Source organism: Stegostoma tigrinum, unplaced genomic scaffold (assembly GCF_030684315.1).
Source record: "Stegostoma tigrinum isolate sSteTig4 unplaced genomic scaffold, sSteTig4.hap1 scaffold_80, whole genome shotgun sequence".
Classification (NCBI taxonomy): Eukaryota; Metazoa; Chordata; class Chondrichthyes; order Orectolobiformes; family Stegostomatidae; genus Stegostoma; species Stegostoma tigrinum.
In genome coordinates this window covers 464,164-483,478 of record NW_026728747.1, presented here as the reverse complement: position 1 = coordinate 483,478, position 19,315 = coordinate 464,164, and the positions used below count along the sequence as shown (strand labels likewise).

The 19,315-nt window shown below is 43.1% G+C and overlaps 1 protein-coding gene across 8 annotated transcripts in view; it reads right to left on the bottom strand.

Moving 5' to 3' along the window:
- Positions 1 to 19,315, bottom strand: part of LOC132209282 (dystrophin-related protein 2-like) — a 157,336-nt gene that overhangs the window by 124,966 nt on the left and 13,055 nt on the right. For 5 of the 8 annotated variants that reach the window (XR_009445378.1, XR_009445379.1, XR_009445381.1 and 2 more), the window contains exons 3-4: positions 10,132 to 10,333; positions 951 to 1,036 (exon numbers count right to left, since the gene is read on the bottom strand). The gene's annotated coding sequence lies outside the window, so the exon portion shown is untranslated. Of the gene's footprint in view, positions 1 to 950; positions 1,037 to 8,139; positions 8,202 to 10,131; positions 10,334 to 19,315 lie in introns of those variants that run through there. The other 3 variants (XR_009445383.1, XM_059644410.1, XR_009445384.1) reach the window with 2 other exon arrangements.

The window sequence follows — 19,315 nt, the reverse complement described above, 5'->3', positions numbered from 1 at the left end:
TGATAATCTGCTCTCAAAGATCTGCTCATATTTTGATAGTTGGGACAAATTCTACTGTCAGGGCTGACACAATCCACAACATTCTAAATCAATCAACAATATTCCAGAAAGATGATCATTTGCCTATCCGACCGATTTTAACTGATGCTTTAAAAAAATAGAGAAATAAATCTGGATCTGTCAAAAACTAATCAGTTCTTCCTTTGACCATACCCATACGTACCAGCTTTCAATGAAATATGCCCATTAGTTTGTGAGATACATTGTTGACAAACAGCACAACAAATGGGCAAAAACATAACCTCACACTAAGTGTTACCACTGCTGCAACTGAGCACTTGAGTCATACCACAGTTCTGAATATTTTTCCCAGTATTCTAATGATGAAAACATGATTGGGAACAAAAACAGCTGCTAAGGTTAGTGTCTTTGAGAAACAATAGCATCATACATATGTAGCGCATCATTTATCTTGCAGGAATGCACTGTGCAGATTCTGCACAGACCAAGTTATGACTTAACATTCATAGTGGTAATGACTAATTACAGAAATATACTAATACAGCAAACCTTTTGTTAAACAGCACCCGTGGTACCAGGAATGTGCTGAGTAATCAAAAATTCCAGTTGATCAATAGGTGCACACGCACAAAAAAACACACACTCAATAATCGGAACATAATGCACAGGATATATGCATCACTGTTCTCCTTCATTTACAGTATAAATACCTTCAGTAATGAAGCAACTTTGCCTTAACTAAAACTTACTGGCAGGGAGCCTTCTCACTTGCACCCTCACCAGACATCACAGAGATTATGAGAATACAGTAAACATCTGGTGTATAATTTTTGTCAGTTTATTGAGTGTGCTAGTTTGTTAAACAAAGTTTACATACAGTTAAATCTACAGTTTACATGTGTATCAGCAATGATAGATTTAGTACTGACACTTGTATTTTTCCTCTAGATGATCCTTGAAGAGTCACGTCAAGCCAATTTTCAAAGAAAGCACTCTGATTCTTCCACTCATACCCCTGGAAAAGGAAGTTGCAGAATGTCATGACTGACTTTACTTATTTGAATACAGCATAACATACATAGAACATCGAACAGTACAGGCCCTTCAGCCCACAATGTTCTGCCGAACTTTTACCCTAAACCTCAGGTCTATCTAACCTCCACCCCTATCTTAAACTACCATCCATATGCCTGTCTAATAGTCACTTAAATGCCCCTAATGAGGACGACTCCGCGACCCACTCGAGCTGAAACAAAGATCTCTTTGAATTGTCATTTGTCAGACATGTATTGAATCAAAAAACAAATTTCTCACTTCCATAGATTTCTACAGCATCTTAATATGATTTGTGAAGATTATACTCCACCCTTTCATTTAATAAATACAACTTTAAACAAAATGCCACTATATAGAACTTGTATGTTGGTATTTGTGCATATGCCATTTCAGTTTGTGTGATCTGTTTCGATGCAACGAGTGATAAACACTTTGATTAAAATGGTTGAGAGCAGTATATGTGAGATTTAATACCATGTTTAATCTACAGATAGTCCATCTGCAGGTAGTTATTCATGAGACTCAACTGACATCATGTCTCAGGGGAGCTTGTGATCTCTGGGTTATGCACTGTTTGACCATTGCCGACTGGTCACTAGTTGAGTGGAAAGAGAACTACTAGCTGCTATCCATTTTCAACAAGTGATCACGATAATCTACCTGTGTTTCAACGTCCCATCAACATTCAAGAATTATTGCTCGAAGAGGCTTCTGTGTAACAAATAGGAGCGGAATCAAGATCAGCCATGTTGTTTTCCCTATCTGAACAAGCTGCCAACACCATACATAAAGGGACCGTCTTAATCATTCTTATACAATTAACTTTTACAATAGACAACAGGGGCAGGATAAGGCCATTCGGCCCTTCGAGCCAGCACCACCATTCATTATAATCATGGCTGATCATCCACAATCAGTATCCTGTCCCTGCCTTATCTCCATAATACTTGATTCCACTATCTTTAAAAGCTGTACCTATCTCTTCTTGAAAGTGTCCAGAGACTTGCCCTCCACTGCCTTCTGGGGCAGAGCATTCCATATATCCACCACTCTCTGGGTGAAGAAGTTTTTCCTCAACTCTGTTCTAAATGCCCTATCCCTTATTTTTATACTGTGTCCTCTGGTTCTGGACTCAATCATCAGCAGAAACATGGTTCCTGCCTCCAGAGTGTCTAATCCTTTCATAATCTTATACGTCTCAATCAGACCCCTTCTCATCCTTCTAAGCCATGTCCCGGTACAGCTGCAGATGGACCTCTTTGCTCCGATACTCAATTCCTCTTGAAGGCCAGCATGCCATTGGCTTTCTTCACTGCCTGCTGTACCTGCATGCTTGCGTTCATTGACTGATGTACAAGAACACCTGCATCTCGTTGTACTTCCCCTTGACCTAACTTGACTCCATTTCGATAGTAATCTGCCTTCTTGTTCTTGTCACCAAAGTGGATAACCACACATTTATCCACATTAAACAGCATCTGTCATGCATCCGTCCACTCACCTAGCCTGTCGAAGTCACCCTGTATTCTCATAACATCCTCCTCATATTTCACACTGCCACCCAGCTATGTGTCATTGGCAAATTTGCTAACATTACTTTTCATGCCTTCATCTATATCATTAATGTATATTGTAAACAGCTGCTGTCCCAGCACCGAACCTTGTGGTACCCCACTGGTCACCACCTGCCATTCTGAAAGGGACCCGTTTATCACTAGTCTTTGCTTCCTGTCAGACAGCCAGTTTACAACCAAAGTCAGTATTTTGCCCACAATACCATGTGCCCGAATTTTGCTCACTAATCTCCTAAGTGGGACTTTATCAAAGGCTTTCTGAAAGTCCAGGTAGACTACATCCACGAGTTTTCCCTCGTCCATTTTCATAGTTACGTTCCCAAAAAATTCCAGAAGATAAGTCAAGCACAATTTCCCCTTCGTAAATCCATGCTGACTCTGACCTATCCTGTTGCTGCTGTCCAAATGAATCGCAATTTAATTTTATAATTCTTTCCCACCACTGACGTCTGGCTAACCGGTCGATAATTTCCATTTTCTCTCTCCCTCCTTTCTTGAAAAGTGGGACAACATTAGCCACCCTCCAATCCGCAGGAACTGATCCTGAATCTAGAGAACATTGGAAAATGATTACCAATGTGTTCACAATTTCTAGAGCCACCTCCTTAAGTACCCTGGGATGCAGACCATCAGGACGTATCAGCCTTCAGACCCAACAGTCTATCCAACACCATTTCTTGCCTAATATAAATATCCTTCAGTTCATCCATTACCCTAGGTCCTTCAGCCACGATTACATCTGGGAGATTGCTTGTGTCTTGCCTAGTGAAGACAGATCCAAAGTACCTATTCAACTCTTCTGCCATTTCCTTGTTCCCATTAAATAAATTCACTCGTTTCTGTCTTCAAGGGCTCAATTTTAGTCTTAACCATTTTTTTTCCACACACCTAAAAAAAACTTTGACTATCCTCCTTTATATTTTTCGCCAGTTTTCCTTCGTACCTCATTTTATTCTCTGCGTATTGCCTTTTTAGTTATCTTCTGTTGCTCTTGAAAAGCTTCCCAGTCCTCCGGCTTCCCGCTAATCTTCGCTCGGTTATACTACTTCTCTTTTATCTTTATAGAGTCCTTAACTTCTCTCGTCAGCCACGGCCATCCCTGCCTCCCCTTAGGATCTTTTTTCCTCCTTGGAATGAACTGATCCTGCATCTTTTGCATTATATCCAGAAATACCTGCCATTGTTGTTTCACTGCCATCCCGGCGAGGGTATTGAACCATTGAACTTTAGCCAGCTCCTCCCTCATAGCTCCCTCGTTCCTACAATACTGACACTTCCAATTCTCCCTTCTCCCTCTCAAATTGCAGATCAAAAATTATTGTATTATGGTCACTACCTCCTCATGGCTCCTTTACTTCGAGGTCCCTGATCAAATCCGGTTGGTTGCACAACACCAGATCCAGAATGGCCTCCTCCCTGGTAGGCTCCATACTGACTCTACATCTCCTGATTCTATGTCTCCACTCGCAAGGGACTGGAGATTTTATATTTCTTCACATTTATAATTTCATATTTTTTCACTATTTTTATTATTACTTCATTTCATATTTCTTTACTTCTGACTATTTTAAATACAACAGGTTTTCTTATGCTACATCAGTGACGACATTTCAAAGGTAGTTTAGCTGCCTATAAAGTACTTTTTATGCCTGAGACCATAAAATGTGCTACATAAATGCAGTTCTTTCTTTTATTAACTGCTGTAGTTGTGTGTTTCTTTGCCAATGGAGGATTGGCTACAATTACGCAGAGTAACATAAGTGAAATACATTTCCATGACAAAATTCCAAACCATGGTTACTCAATTAGAATAATAAAATATTGGCTGTTTGCAACTGAACACTGTAGATGAGCGAGCGTCACTTAGTCAGTAAAGTACCAAATAAATATGTTCCCGACATGGAGAATACAAATGAAAACTACGGTAATGCTCACAGGAAATTGGACAATGTTCTATTTTATGATCACAGCAATGCCATATCATCAACACATGCTTTAATAGATAATAAGTCACTCTGCGATATTTATTCATTTGTTTTTCATTCTCAAGATCATCTTGGCAAATCCTGTGAACCGGGACCACTTAGTTAGGACTTAATTCGCATTTTTTTCCACCTATAATATCCATGGTTTATCCATCTCCACTCTATGTTTGTCTGCAGGAAGATGAGTTGACAGGGGGTTTACAGTTTTAATTCATACAGATATATGTCCAATGTTTGTAAACATCTGTCTGTAGCTAGAATCTATGCTGTTGTAATAAATAGGTATTCTTGTTAAGAACAGAAAAGTGAAAACTGCCGGGTTAGAAAGTTCCAGCTACGCGCTTACCTGATGGAAATGCATTGACTGTGATATTAATATATATAATTGTTAAATGAGAATACTGACGAATTTTGCTTATTGTTTCTGTGATGATCTAAACAATCCATTTGTCAACACTATAAAGTAGATATTGTTATTGTAAACACCCCTGAAAATGCAAAGAAAATTTCAAGAGGGGCCAAATAAGTAGTGTTGGGGAACAAAGAAATGGCAGAGGAACTGAACAAGTATTTTGCATCAGTCTTGAGGTTGGAAGGCACCAGTAGTAGAGCTTTAAGGGAGTCTGAAGCAGAAGTGAGTGCAGTGGCCATCACTAAGGAGAAGGTACAGGGGAAGCTGAAGGGTCTGTGTGGAATTTGTACATTCTCTCCATGTCTGCATGTGTCTCCGCCAGGTGCTCTGATTTCCATCCACAGTCCAAAGATGTGCAGGCAAGGTGGATCAGCCGTGGCAAATGTGAGCTTGCCGGGAAAGAGTACAGGGCTGGGTCTTGGTGGGATGTTCTTTGCGGAGGTGGTGCAGACCCAATGGCCTCTTTCCGCTCTGTAGGAATTCTATAATTCAGAGAAGATGGTAAATTACATGGACCAGATGGACTGTCCCCCAGAGTTCTGAAGGAGATAAGTGAGAAGACCATTGGTGATCTTTCAGGAATTACTGGAGTCAGGGTGGGTCCCAAAGGAGTGCAAAATGGCAAATATAACACCCCTGTTTAAAATGGAGGGAGGCAAAAGATGAGAAATTACAGACCTGTTAGCCTGGCGCTGGTCATTGGGTCAGATTTCAGAGTCTATTATTAAGGATGAGACCAGACAATGCTTGGAAGTACATGGCAATACTTGGAAATACATGGTAAATTGGGCTGAGAAAACACAACTTTGTCAAGGGAAGGTCTCTGTTAGTTTCTTTGGGAATGTAACCAGTGAGTCAAAACCAAAGAGAGCCATTGAACTTTATCTATTTGGAATTCCAGAAAGCCTTTGACAAGGTGACACACAGGAGTCTTCAAAATAAAAAATGAGCTTATGGTGTTCGGGAGTAGGTACTGGCATGGACAGAGGATCGGCTAACTGGCAGAATGCAGAGAGTGGCAATAAAAGGGTCTTTTTCAGGATGGCAGCCAGCAACTACAGGAGTTCCGCACTCATCAGAGATCAGACTACAGCCATTCACGTTATACATTAGCAATCTCGACAAAGGAACTGATGGTATTGTTGTCCACAGGGCGTTGTTGCTAAGTCTGCAGATGACATTTCGATAGGTGGAGAGGCAAGTAGTGTTGAGGAAGTGGGGAGGTCACAGAGAGTCTGTAGAGATGGGCAAGTACAGGCATAGACTATTTTCTAAATGGGGAAAGGCTTCAGAAATCTGAACCACAAAGATGCCCCAGTTCAGGATTCTTTTAACATGCAGGTTCAGTTGGCAGTTGGGAAGGCAAATGCAATATCAGCATTCATTTCAAGACGGCAAAAATATAAGAGCAGAGATGTATTGCTGAGGCTGTGTAAGGCTCTGGTTATCTTGCATTTGGAATATTAAGAGCAGTTTTTGGCCATCTATCTAAAGATGGATGTGCTGGCCTTTGTCAGGGTCTAGAGGAGGTTCTCAAACATAATCCTGGGGATGAAGGCACTGTCACGTGAGGAGTGGCTGAGAACTCTGGGTCTGTACTCGATGGAGTTTAGAAGGACGAAGGGGGTCACACTGAAGGTCAGTCAGGACTGGATAGAGTGGACATGGAGATGATGTTTCCACGAGTAGGAGAGACCAGGACCTGAGGGCACAGCCTCAGAGTCAAAGGGACCACCTTTCAGGATGGAGGTGAGGAGGAATTTCTTCAGTCAGAAAGTTGTGAATCTGTGGAACTCATTGATGCAGAAAGCTGTGGAGGCCAAGTCAGAGTTGATTTCAGGCATAGATAGATATGTTCTTGCTTAGTGAGGACACAGGAGGTTGAGAATGACAGATCCCACTCAATGGGCTGAATGGTCTAAATCTGTTCTGAAATCTGAAGGTCGAAAACACTGGAATGTTAGTTCAGTGTTATTTTTATTGCACTGCAAGGACAGTATCTCTCCAAAAGACCTAACAAATTTTCCCACTCTGTTGTTGCAAACATATTCAATAACTAGCAACAATGCTCCTATAGTGCCTCCCTCAGCCGACGCTAGTTAGTTCTACACTCATCGTAACTGCACGTGTTTGCCACCACTGAAACATCCCGGTATTACTGGCACTAGTGCCATGTTTAAAGGCTATTGTGAACCAGTAAAATACCCAGAATCCAGAACTGCCTTGTACAGTTCATAGCAATTGTCCCAGACAGGGCAGGAAAGGGGAAATTAGCACCTTATTTACAGTTAGAGACCTGGAGGTCCTGGTGGATGGCTTGGTGCAGTGGAGGACTGTCCTCTTTCCCAAGCACAAGCACAGGAGGCCACAACACAATATTCAGCCAGACTCATCTGAGGCTGTCCAGTGTCAATGCAGTCTCAACCACCAAAAGAACCATACAGCAGTGCTGCAGGATCAGTGACCTCTGCTCCAATGGAAGAGGATCCTCATTGGTCTGTGCTACCTCACATTCACACTCTCTCTAATTCTGCACCACCCTTCAGCACAGCTCATGTAATACCATTCTCACCAAAGCATTCAATGTCTGTCTTCGCTTGCTCTCGTCTACTTGAGGCCCCAAGGCTATTATTCCTGTATGTTCTCTGTGCCTCTTGCTCTCACCCAGGAGACCTCACCTCCCTTCCCAAACATACATGAGCACTAACAAATGCACCAGCTCATTTCATCTCACTCAATTCCTCCCTTTGTTTCATTCCAGGAAAAACAGCCCACAGTAGGGCAGAAAGAGCTAACACAGGTAGTGAGGTGTCTAATGTTTGACTTCTCACAACCTATGACGACAGTGTCCTGACCATGGTCATTCTGAGCAGCCAACTAATTGCATCCAAGCCCCTCGAGTGATATCAGACAATGCCCTGGAGTTACCTAGATCTGCTACCTGAAAGTGCCTCGCTTGACTGGAGACCATTCCCCTCGGAACCTGAAGCATGACCATGTGGTTGGAGACAATGCAATGCCTTCTGTGCTTCTGCAGCTGGCACAGACTGCAGGTGTGAGATCAACATATCACGGTGCTGAACGGCAACACATCCACTCCTTTGATTGATGACTGCTAACAAGCATGACAAGCTGTCTGGCTTGGTCTCGATGCTAAAAAGTTAATCAACATAGTAGCGTTATGAGTCTGTTAGATGTGGCGGAGGGGCAAACCTTAAGAAGACAAGGCAAATGAAGACAAGGCAGAGGAGCTGTTAGCATTCATGCAGGGACACAATGAGAGTTGAGAGCTCAAGCAAGGTGTCCTGATGTGTAACATGGCCCAATACATGAATGGGTGCCTGTCCCTGCATCCAAAAGTGCCCTGGCAGTAGCACTGCAATGAGGGGGGCTGCTGCAATCCAGAATGCAGCAATGAAGTACAGAAGAGTACTGAAAGCAGATCTGTGATGTGCCATGATGTTCTGAGGCTGGAACATGTCACATGTCAAAACTGTGGACATGGGGTGATCCTGATGGGTGTGGCTGCAGATGCTGCGGACTAGTGCCCAAGTTGGAGGTGCAGAGGAGCATCGAGCAATGTGGAAGCACCACACACCCACTCAGAATTTCATGTCGTTAATTCGGAGCATCCAGTTTCTGTCTGGCAGGTAGAAAAAGGGAATAAGTACTAATGAGGTGGTACTGGGAAATAGTGCATGTCGTTCAGTGCTCCCTAGCGAGAATTTCAGCTCAATATCTACAATTTCCCTGGAAAAGGCAACATTTTGGTTTTGACATCCTGAAGCAGCTTGAGCTGCTATCAATATGAAGGGTACGCACCTAATGAAGAATGTCAAAATTGACAGTCGCAATAACAATTTAATATTGGAACACATCTCATGCAGACAAAGCTCAATTTTATATTAATGGTAAATTCAAGGTGGTTGGGGTGGATAGGAGGACACCGAAAGTTTAACCCTGGACGTCCATTGCCAAGTCCTAGAATTGTATCCAGCCTGGACTGAAAGAAAATAAAATTCTCTCCGCTTGCAAGGATTCCCCAATATACTGTCACAGTCCTAATACATTTCCAAGTGAAGTGCATAACATTATTCCTAAATGGAGTTTACTAAACAATCTGACTGAGATAAGCTGAACGACAATTAGTCTGGAAAATACCACAATGGCACAGTTAATGCTCTTCAAGATACTGGCTAGGTTAAAAAGTCTCAGTTATGAGATAGACTGGTATGCTGGGTTTGTTTTCCTTGGAGCAGAGGAGGCTGAGGTTGGGGTTGGGATCTGATTGAGGCAAAGAAAATTATGACAGGCACGGGCAGAATACATTGTGAGAATCCTTTCTCCATGGCACATGTGTCTAAGACCAGATGGCACAAGTTTACGGTGAGGATTAAATGCTTTGGAGGAAGTCTGAGGAAAAGCTTTTTCATCTAAAAAGTGGTAGACGTATGGAGCACGCTGCCTGAGAGGGTAGTTGAGGCAGGTATTCTCAACATTTAAAAAGCATCTGGGATGAGCATTTAAAATGCTCGGTCAAGTAGGCTGTGGAACAAGTGCAGATAAATGAGATTAGTGCAGCTTGGTGTATGTTGGGAGGCATAGACACGGTGTTTCTATGCTGTATGACTCTACGAGATTGAGGGTCACATAAAAATTTATTCTACATCTGGCCGTTTATTCCTTGACATTAACTGGATGATGTTCATATTGTGTACTTTATACACGTCTTTCTCCAGCACTAACATTTGTCACCGTGAAGAGCATTACAATCAGAGTGTCGAGATGTCTACATGATCCTGTACAGATCTGACCAAATGGATTCCAAAGTATATCAGTTTCAATTTTACGATTTAAAACAAAAATCGCTAAAACTTTCAACTACTTTATCTGTTTAAGTGAAATGAAATTAGAACATACTGAAACCTTATGTCAACAATACCAGGATTGATTTTAATCAGTCGACAATCTTCATATTCACTGAACGGATCATATACATATCAAAATCCAATCCGTCGGATGCAGTTTAAATGCACCTTAGGAGAATCTAAACATACTACATTAAAGTGTAAATCATACATACGTATCAAATACGTTCAGCAGCCAGTTCAGACACATGTCGACACAGAGTGGCACATTGACCAAGTCCTTGTGGTTTTGTTCCAAAACATCATAAATGGACGTTAAACAGTTGATTACTTCAGTCACATTCAGAAGTTGCTCGGTTTGTGTCAATTTGTGTTGATCAAAGACGCGTTGCGCTGTGTGCAACTCCAACAGATCCACTACAAAGGAGGAAGAAAACTAACTTTGATTACAGTTTTAACTTATTGAGCTATCAAATAAAATTAATTCCTGTATTTGGCCTAGAAATAAATACAATGATTCACAAAAGTACTCTGGAATGAAGGAAACAGGCCATTTCCTTCTCAAATGCACGATGTCAAATCTAACTCGGGAACCGTCAGTGATAATGTATGGTTTAGAAGGGGTGGACACTAGGAAGTTGTTTCCGTTAGGCGGGGAGACTAGGACCCGTGGGCACAGCCTTAAAATTAGAGGGGGTAAATTTAAAACTGAAATGAGACGACACGTCTTCAGCCAGAGTGGTGGGCTTGTGAATTCATTGCCGCAGATTGCAGTGGAGGCCAGGACGTTGGATGCCTTCCAGGCAGAGATCGACAAATTCTTGATCCCAAAAGGAATCAAGGGCGAGGGGGAGAGTGCAGGGAAGTGGTGTTGAAATGCCCATCAGCCATGATTTAAATTGCAGAGTGGACTTGATGGGCCGAATGGCCTCACTTCCACTCCTATGTCTTATGGTCTTATGATGCTGGTCATATTCTGTCGTTTGGTTCAGTAATTTCTGCAGAACAATGGTGGAGGAACAGTAGCTTTGTATGTTATGAAGCCCTCCTTTATATTTATGAAGCAGGACTCAGTACAATTTAAACTAAAACATCCATCTCTTTCAACCGACGTGCATTCTCACTACATCCAAATCCAAAGTACAAACTAATTGGCTCTTTACTCGTTTCAAATAGTGGATCTTACAGCCCCTATTTCACTGCTGGTAATCAGCATTCATTTAAATCACACTAGGTTGCAGCTATGAAGTGTGTTAATCACACATTCTTGTTCATTTTAAAAAGGCGCTCTGTTACCTCGGTTTTGAACTAGATTTCTCTTATAATTTTGCTCTTTTGTCATACACATGGTATGTTCTACAGCGTCTACCAAAAACAATTAGTAGTTAAACAAGTATCAATTCAATTTTAGTTCACATGATGCCAACAAAATCTGGCAAACATGGTCAAAACATGGAATGCCAATCGAACCACTCCAAATACAACAGAACCTCCATAAATAAAATCTAATGGCAATATGAGGAATGAAGCTCCCAGAGATATGCATTCATCTGAGTGAAATCGTTGATTTTCTCGGCTTCTAACCCTTTCACAGGCAGAGAGATCCTGGCCCATGAACCTTCACTGCTTGAAAAAAATTCCCCTCGACATCGCCCTACATCTTTTCCCCAAAACATGAATGCATTCCCTTCTCCTTGTAACATCATCCACCAGCCATGGGAACACAGCCTCTCCACGTTTATCTTATCCCAACCAATCATAATCCTTTATGTCTCCATTAACTACTTATTAATCCCCTGTACTCCAATGAAAATAGCGTTAGCTAAATTTGTTGATAAAATGTCACAATCCTAAAACAGGTTGGGTAAATTTCATCATTATTACTCAATATTACCAAAATTATTACTCTTGAAGTTTAGTCCCAGATTTGGGTGTATCATTCCAGTCCTATTTCAAGGTTCAGGATAACTTCTTTGTTTTAGCACTGCATGAGCTACATTATAAAGCCCCATCCCACAGATACGAAGGTGGGAAGAAACACATAAAATCTGGAGGGCACTGTGTGTACATGTGTGGAAGTTCTGGGGAACTGTCAAGCAGCCTGCCTATCCTTTGACCTCCTGAGACTAATTGATGGCAATTTAAGGGATCCCCTCTATTGCGTAAGGAGATAGATGTCAATCAGGAAGGCAGTCAGCTTTACATGCACAATCCAGCCTCGAAAAACTGAGTTGGTAGGGGATCCTCATCCACAGGCCCCTTGGCCTGATCCAAGGCACTTCACGCCCTTAAACTCTCATCCAACGTTTCAACAACCCCGAACAACCCTCGACCACTCCGCACCTCTAGTCCGGGACCTGCCATCCAGCCATCAGCAACTTCAGACTCTTCTGGGCTCTAAGTGGCCAGGAGTTCTACAAGGTAGAACTTCCATCCAAGAGGGCGCCCCATGTCCTGCCTCCAGCCATTTAATGCTGCAGGGCAGCTGTGAAGAGCATGGGCAGGGTCCCATTTGGCATTTCAACTGGGAGACACCTGAGCAGGAGTGGGGGCAACAGCACCATGTCGAGTACTATTCACCAGACCAAAACTTCCATATCCTCAGCATTCTCTCCAATGTTCTGCCAATTCAACAGTCAGTGCCCAAGGTTAGTGGGAACCCAGAAATAAGGAAAGATTTCAAAGCCGAGAAATAGAAAAGAAACCGACAATAAGAGCTTATTTAAACAAATGAAAAGGAAGGAAGAGGTCAAAGTGAACGCAGATCCCTTAAAGAATGGAGGCTGCAAAAATAATAATGGGGAATCAGGAAATGGCAAATGAGACAAATAAATACTTTATGTCAGTCTTCACAGCAAAAGGCACAAATACCATCTCAAAAATATTTAGTGAACAAAGAGCAAAAAGCAGACAAGAAATATCACCAGAGAAAAGGTGCTCGGGAAACTAATGGGGTTAAAGGTCGATAGGTATCTGGGACCTGATGTACTCTGTGCTAGTATATTAAAAGATGTAGCTAGTGCGGCCTTACTTGAAATACTGCGTGCAGTTCAGGTCGCCCCATTACAGGAAGGATGTGGAAGCATTGGAAAAGGTTCAGAGGAGATTTACCAGGATGTTGCCTGGTCTGGAGTGAAGGTCTTATGAAGAAAGGCTGAGGGACTTGGGTCTGTTCTCATTGGAGAGAAGAAGGTTAAGAGGGGATTTAATAGAGACATACAAGATGATCAGTGGATTAGATCGGGTGGGCAGTGGGAGTCTTTTTCCGAGAATGATGACTTCAGCTTGTACAAAGGGGCACAGCTTCACATTCAGGGATAATAGATTTGAGACAGATGTCAGAGGCAGGTTCTTTACTCAGAGAGTGGTAAGGGCGTGGATCGCCCTGCTGGCCAATGTGGTTCACTCAGCCACATTCGGGGCATTTAAACAGTCCTTGGGTAAGCAGATGAGTGCTGATGGGCTGGTGTCGCGGGGTGGGCTTATATTAGTTCACTGGTCTGTGCAACAACAAAGCCCGAAGGGCCTGTTCTGCGCTGTATCGTTCTATGTTCTAACCCCCCACCAGCACTCATCTTCACTGGTTTCATCCTCGCCGCTTCGAACTGTCTGTCTCCTCTCGAACTATCTTCTCAGCTATCCATCTTCAATCCGCCTCCCCCTCTCTCCATATTTATTTCAGAATCCCTTCCCCTGCCCCATTTCTGAAGAAGGGTCCAGATTCCAAACATCAGCCGTCCTGTTCCTCTAATGCTGCTTGGCCTGCTGCACTCATCCAGCTCTACACCTTGTTTCTTCAGATTATCCAGCACCTGCAGTTCCTACTATCTCTGAAGAGATTTTCTTTCTCTTCTCCCACAGCAGTCTTGGAAACAACTCATATGGGCGTGGGGATTTGTTCACTTTTAAACCAGCCAATAATTTCAATTTCACCCTGCATCTTCCTGCTTTATAGACATCAATGCTCCTCCTTGAAGGGAGGACAGATGGGAGGTACTTGTCGACTGTATCGATGCTCTTCAGTTCTGAACACAGATTGCCCCATCACCCTTCGTACACCCCGGTTTCTAATTGGCCCTACTCTTTCCCTGGTTATTCTCCTGCTTGATATGCCTGCAGAATATCTTGATATTCTTTCCAATCTTGGCCACCACCGTTTCTTCACACTTCATTTTTATACGTCACTAGTCATCCATTCATTTGCTCCCTTTGCACTTGTCATAAACATGTCCTGAACATTCCTCAAGATCCAGGGTTCTCCAGGCTTGTTGATCATAAATTTCACCCAAAACGGAACATAGCTGGCCTTTACTCTCCCAGTTCCTTTTCTGCTGTAGATTCGCCCTCAACCAACTTCCCAAAATATTACACCCAGATCCTGCCTTGTTTCAGTCAAATATGCCTTACCCCAAACCAAAAACATTTTTTTTTAAACAGATCTCCTCTCCCACGTTGAAAATTCTGTTGTCATGGTCACTATCACTAAAGCACTTAGCCACTGTCACCTTGAACACTGCCTTTGTGTCCCAGAAGTAGGTCCAGCATTGCACCGTCCCTTACAAGCTCGTCTACATGGTGATGTTAAATAATCTCTCAAATGTATTTAAAGAATTATTTCCCAAGTCAAACTTTTATGTTATCTCAATTAATGTTGTGCAGTTGAAATCCCCGAATATAATCTTTATATTATTATTTTCTCACCCCTCAGTGAATTACCTGCTCTTCAATTGCCCACTGCTTGGAGGCCGACAGCTTAAATTCCTCACCACATTAGCAAACCCTTGTGCAAGGATTTTGGTTCCTTTCTGCTTCAGCTGCAGACCAGCCAACTTGCAGAGGATATACCATCCCCACAAATTGTCCTTCAGATCCATGTGTCTAAATCCCTCCCCAAACACAAACACTTGAGCCAAGCATTCATCTGTTTTCTTCCCCTTTTTCTTGCCTTCTCAGCATGTGGCACCAGGAATAATCCAGAGATTGCAACTTTAGAGGTTCTGCTATTTAATCCACTGCCTAGCTCTCGGAACACTTGATGCAAGACCTAATCACTCATCTTACCAAAGTGTACATCGAGCTGCGTCTTACAGTCCTCCTCCTTCAGGATATTTTTAATGACATTGTTGATCTGGTTAACACACCATAATGGAGTCACATCAATGACTGTGAAAAATCTGGTCTACCCAGATCGTCGCAATGGGCAAAAAAGCACACCAATGTCTCTACTTCCCAGGAGGCTAAGGCAATTCAAATATAAAGGGCAACTTTCATTGATGTACCAGAGAAAGCATCCTATCTGGATGCATATCATAGCATGGTTTGGCAACTGTTCTTCCTAAGAAAACAACAGACTCCAGAGTCATGAACACAGCACAGTGCATCATGCAAATCAGCCTTCCACTCATTCATTCCACCTATACTTCCTGCTGCCTCGGGAAAGCAACTGAAATAATCAAAGGTCTTTCTCACCCGCCAATTACACTCTCTTCTACCCTTTTCTGAAGGGAAGGTGTCAAAAACTTTGTATTCATGTGTGAACAGATCCCAGAAAAGCTTCTTCACCACTGTTATTGGACATCTGAATAGAACTCTTAAAATTTTAAATCTAATTTTGATCTTGCTCTCTGTGCATCTTCTCTGTTGCTGTCATTATGTTCCATTTCACTAATGCACCTTGTATGGTATGATCTGTCTATACTGCATGCATCACAGAACTTTTCACTGTACCTAGGCATATGTAACAATGAATACTCTAATCAAATTGACTGTGTGCAAGAGAGAGGTGAACATATGATTGTGTTCAAGAGTGCAAAGACAGTGCACGAAAGTGTGAGTGTGCGCAGGACAGAATGTGTGCGCCAGTGACTGTGCTCAAGAGCGTGTAAACGAGAGTCAGCACAAAAGCGAGTGTAACAGCATGCATGAGGCAGTGAGAGTGTCTGTGAGAGCGAGTGAGCTTGAGAGCAAGTGAATTTGTAACCCCAAGTGTGTGAGGGAGAGTTTTGTGTGTGTGTGTCTGTGTGTAGTTGAGTGTATGAACATTGGCAAAAGATCCTGCGAACAGGGCATGCAAGTGTGCCACGGAATGTGTGCAAGACCATGCATGATTGTATGACAGTATGGAGTATGAATGAGTGAGAACGTGACTCTGTGTGTGTGTGTCTGTCCGTGTGTGTCTGCCCGCGTGTGTCTGTCCGTGGTCAGTGTGTGTGGATAGTATGTTTGTGCATGAGGGATAGGATATGCATGTGCAACATAGTGTGACTGTGAACTTCTGTTTGTGCCTGAGTGAAGTGTTGGGGGAGAATAGGGAGAGGAGAGATCGAGAGAGCGTATGTGAGAGAGATGAGATGAGGAGAGGAATAAGAAATGATGAGTGGTCAATACCTGGAGGTAAAAAAGAACAGTGTGAGAGTGTTAATAGAAGCCGCTGGATAGAATATGGAGGCTAAAATAGTATCAGAGATAATGGGAACTGCAGATGCTGGAGAATTCCAAGATAATAAAATGTGAGGCTGGATGAACACAGCAGGCCAAGCAGCATCTCAGGAGCACAAAAGCTGACGTTTCGGGCCTAGACCCTTCATGAAAGGTCTAGGCCCGAAACGTCAGCTTTTGTGCTCCTGAGATGCTGCTTGGCCTGCTGTGTTCATCCAGCCTCACATTTTATTATCTTATAATATGGAGGCTATTGTTTTACTGATGGTACTGAATGAAAAGCAAGTGACACCTCTACTTGTTAGGGGACAGGAGATGTGCATTCGAGAAGGAGATACAGTCAAGCCTTGTTAGAGACAGCAGACACATTGAAAATGCACAGAAACTGAAATTAAAGCTTTCTTGTCAATGTGTCAAGAGGTGAGACAAATATGACGGGCTAATATTGTACCTTTGTGCTCAGTAAAATCATAGAATCATGAATCAGAGAATCCTTACAGTGTGGAAACAGGTCCGTCAGTCCAACACAACCACACTGCCCCTCAAAGCATCCCACCAAGACCCATCCACCCATAACTCACCTAACCTACACATCACTGAACACCTTGGGAAATTTAGCATGGCCAATCCACCGACCTTGCACGTCTTTTGACTGTGGGAGGAAACTGGAGCACCCAGAGAAAACCCATGCGGACACATGAAGAATGTGCAAACTCCACACAGATAGTCAAAGGGTGGAATTGAACCCAAGTTGCTGGTGCCGTGAGGCGGCAGCGTCAAACAGAGCCCCTGTGCTCTTTATTATGCCAATTAAGCTGCAAGCATTATTTTTAAAGGAAGGAAACGTACCATCGTCACAGGATGCCAGTGCTTTCAATTTTCTATCAGCTTTGAGAACTTTATCCATGTCTGTCTTGACAAGGGCAAGGTGATGGCAATGGTGTGAACAGCAATTTGATTCACTCTAAATCAACTATAACACTAATTTTCAAAACTTTGAAAACTCAATGTCCTGTTTTTCGAAGATGTCTGCATGTTCCATGGAAAATCATGTATTTTCCACTGCCTACCAGGCTAATCATTTCTTCACTATGATCTCCGTCTCTCTCTCTCTCTCTCTCTCTGTGTCTTGCCCTCTTTGATTTCTGGAATTCCCGCCCTCCCTACCCTCAGCTACCTGGGCTCATATGCTCGAGGCTTCTCCAATTTTCTGATGTTCATGCTAAAGCTTTAAGATCCCCGCACTGAACGTCAGCAAATTTTTCCAGAAGCCTCAAATGACTGCTGCCCAGTGGCTCTTACATCCATTTTCATCACTATGAAGTGCTTTGAGAGGTTGGTCATGGGTCACATCAACTCCACCCTCCCACATTACCTTGATCCACTGCAATTCACCTACTGATGCAGCAGATCCATCGTCGATGTCCTCTCTTTGGCTTTACACACATCTCTGGAACGTCCAGATAACAAGGGCATCTACATCAAGCTCCTACTTATTGACCACATCTCCACCTTCAATACCCTAATGCCAAACAAACACATCTCCAAGATTTTGAGTAGGATTAATTTCTTATATTTTTATGCCAATTATATGACTGAATTAATTAAGTCGATTTAATTTTCAAACAAGTCTAGGTTTCTTTGTATTTCACCAGAGTCCAAATGTAAATTTATTCACATGCAAATTACATGAATGGCTTCAACATACAAATAAGTTCAGAGCTGATACACATTGTCATATAGGTTATGACACTCAGAAAACTTGATGTAGCAAAGACACCTAACATGTGCTGTCTCTATGATAACAAGGTGTCGAGCTGAATGAGCACAGCAGGCTGAGCAGCATCAGAGGAGTAGGAAAGCTGACGTTTTTGGTCCAGATCTTTTGTCAGGAATTGGACACAAAAGAATCTGAGATAACAGGTGTAGAGCTGGATGATGAGAGATAATGGGAACTGCAGATGCTGGAGAATTCCAAGATAATAAAATGTGAGGCTGGATGAACACAGCAGGCCAAGCAGCATCTCAGGAGCCTGAGATGCTGCTTGGCCTGCTGTGTTAATCCAGCCTCACATTTTATTATCTTAGAGCTGGATGATGCTGCTTGGCTTGTTGTGTTCATAAGACCATAAGACAGAGGAGTGGAAGTAAGGCCATTTGGCCCATCAAGTCCACTCTGGCATCTGAATCATGGCTGATGGGCATTTCAACTCCACTTCCCTGTACTCTCCCCATAGCCCTTGATTCATCCAGCTCTACACTTTGTTATCTCAGACTCCCCAGCATCGGCAGTTCCCACTACCTGTGTGGTCCTCCTCTACGTCAGGGAAACCAAGCGGAGGCTTGGTTCACACTAAACAACTGCACGTCCCAGTCGCCAACCATTTTAACTACCCCTCCCAATCCTCAGATGGACTGTCCATCCTGGGCCTCCTGCAGTGCCACAACGATGGCACCCAAAGGTTGCAGGAACAGTACCACTTATTTTGCTTGGGAACCCTGCAGCCTAATGGTATCAGTGTGGATTTCACAAGCTTCAAAATTTCCCCTCCCCACCTACATCCCAAAACCAGCCCAGCTCATCCTCACCTCCCTAACCTGTACTTCCTCCCACCTATCCACTCTCCCACCTCAAGCCCTACCCCCATCTCCAACCTACCAGCCTCATCCCACCCCCTTAGCCTGTTTGTCCTCCCTGGACTGACCGATCCCCTCCCTAACTCCCCACGTACACTCATCTTGACTGGCTCCATCCACCGCCTCTTTAACCTGTCTGTCTCCTCTCCACCTATCTTCTCCTTTATCCAGAGATAATGGGAACTGCAGATGCTGGAGAATCCAAGATAACAAAGTGTGAAGCTGGATGAACACAGCAGGCCAAGCAGCATCTCAGGAGCACAAAAGCTGACGTTTCGGGCCTAGACCGTTCATCAGAGAGGGTGTTGGGGAGAGGGCTCCGAA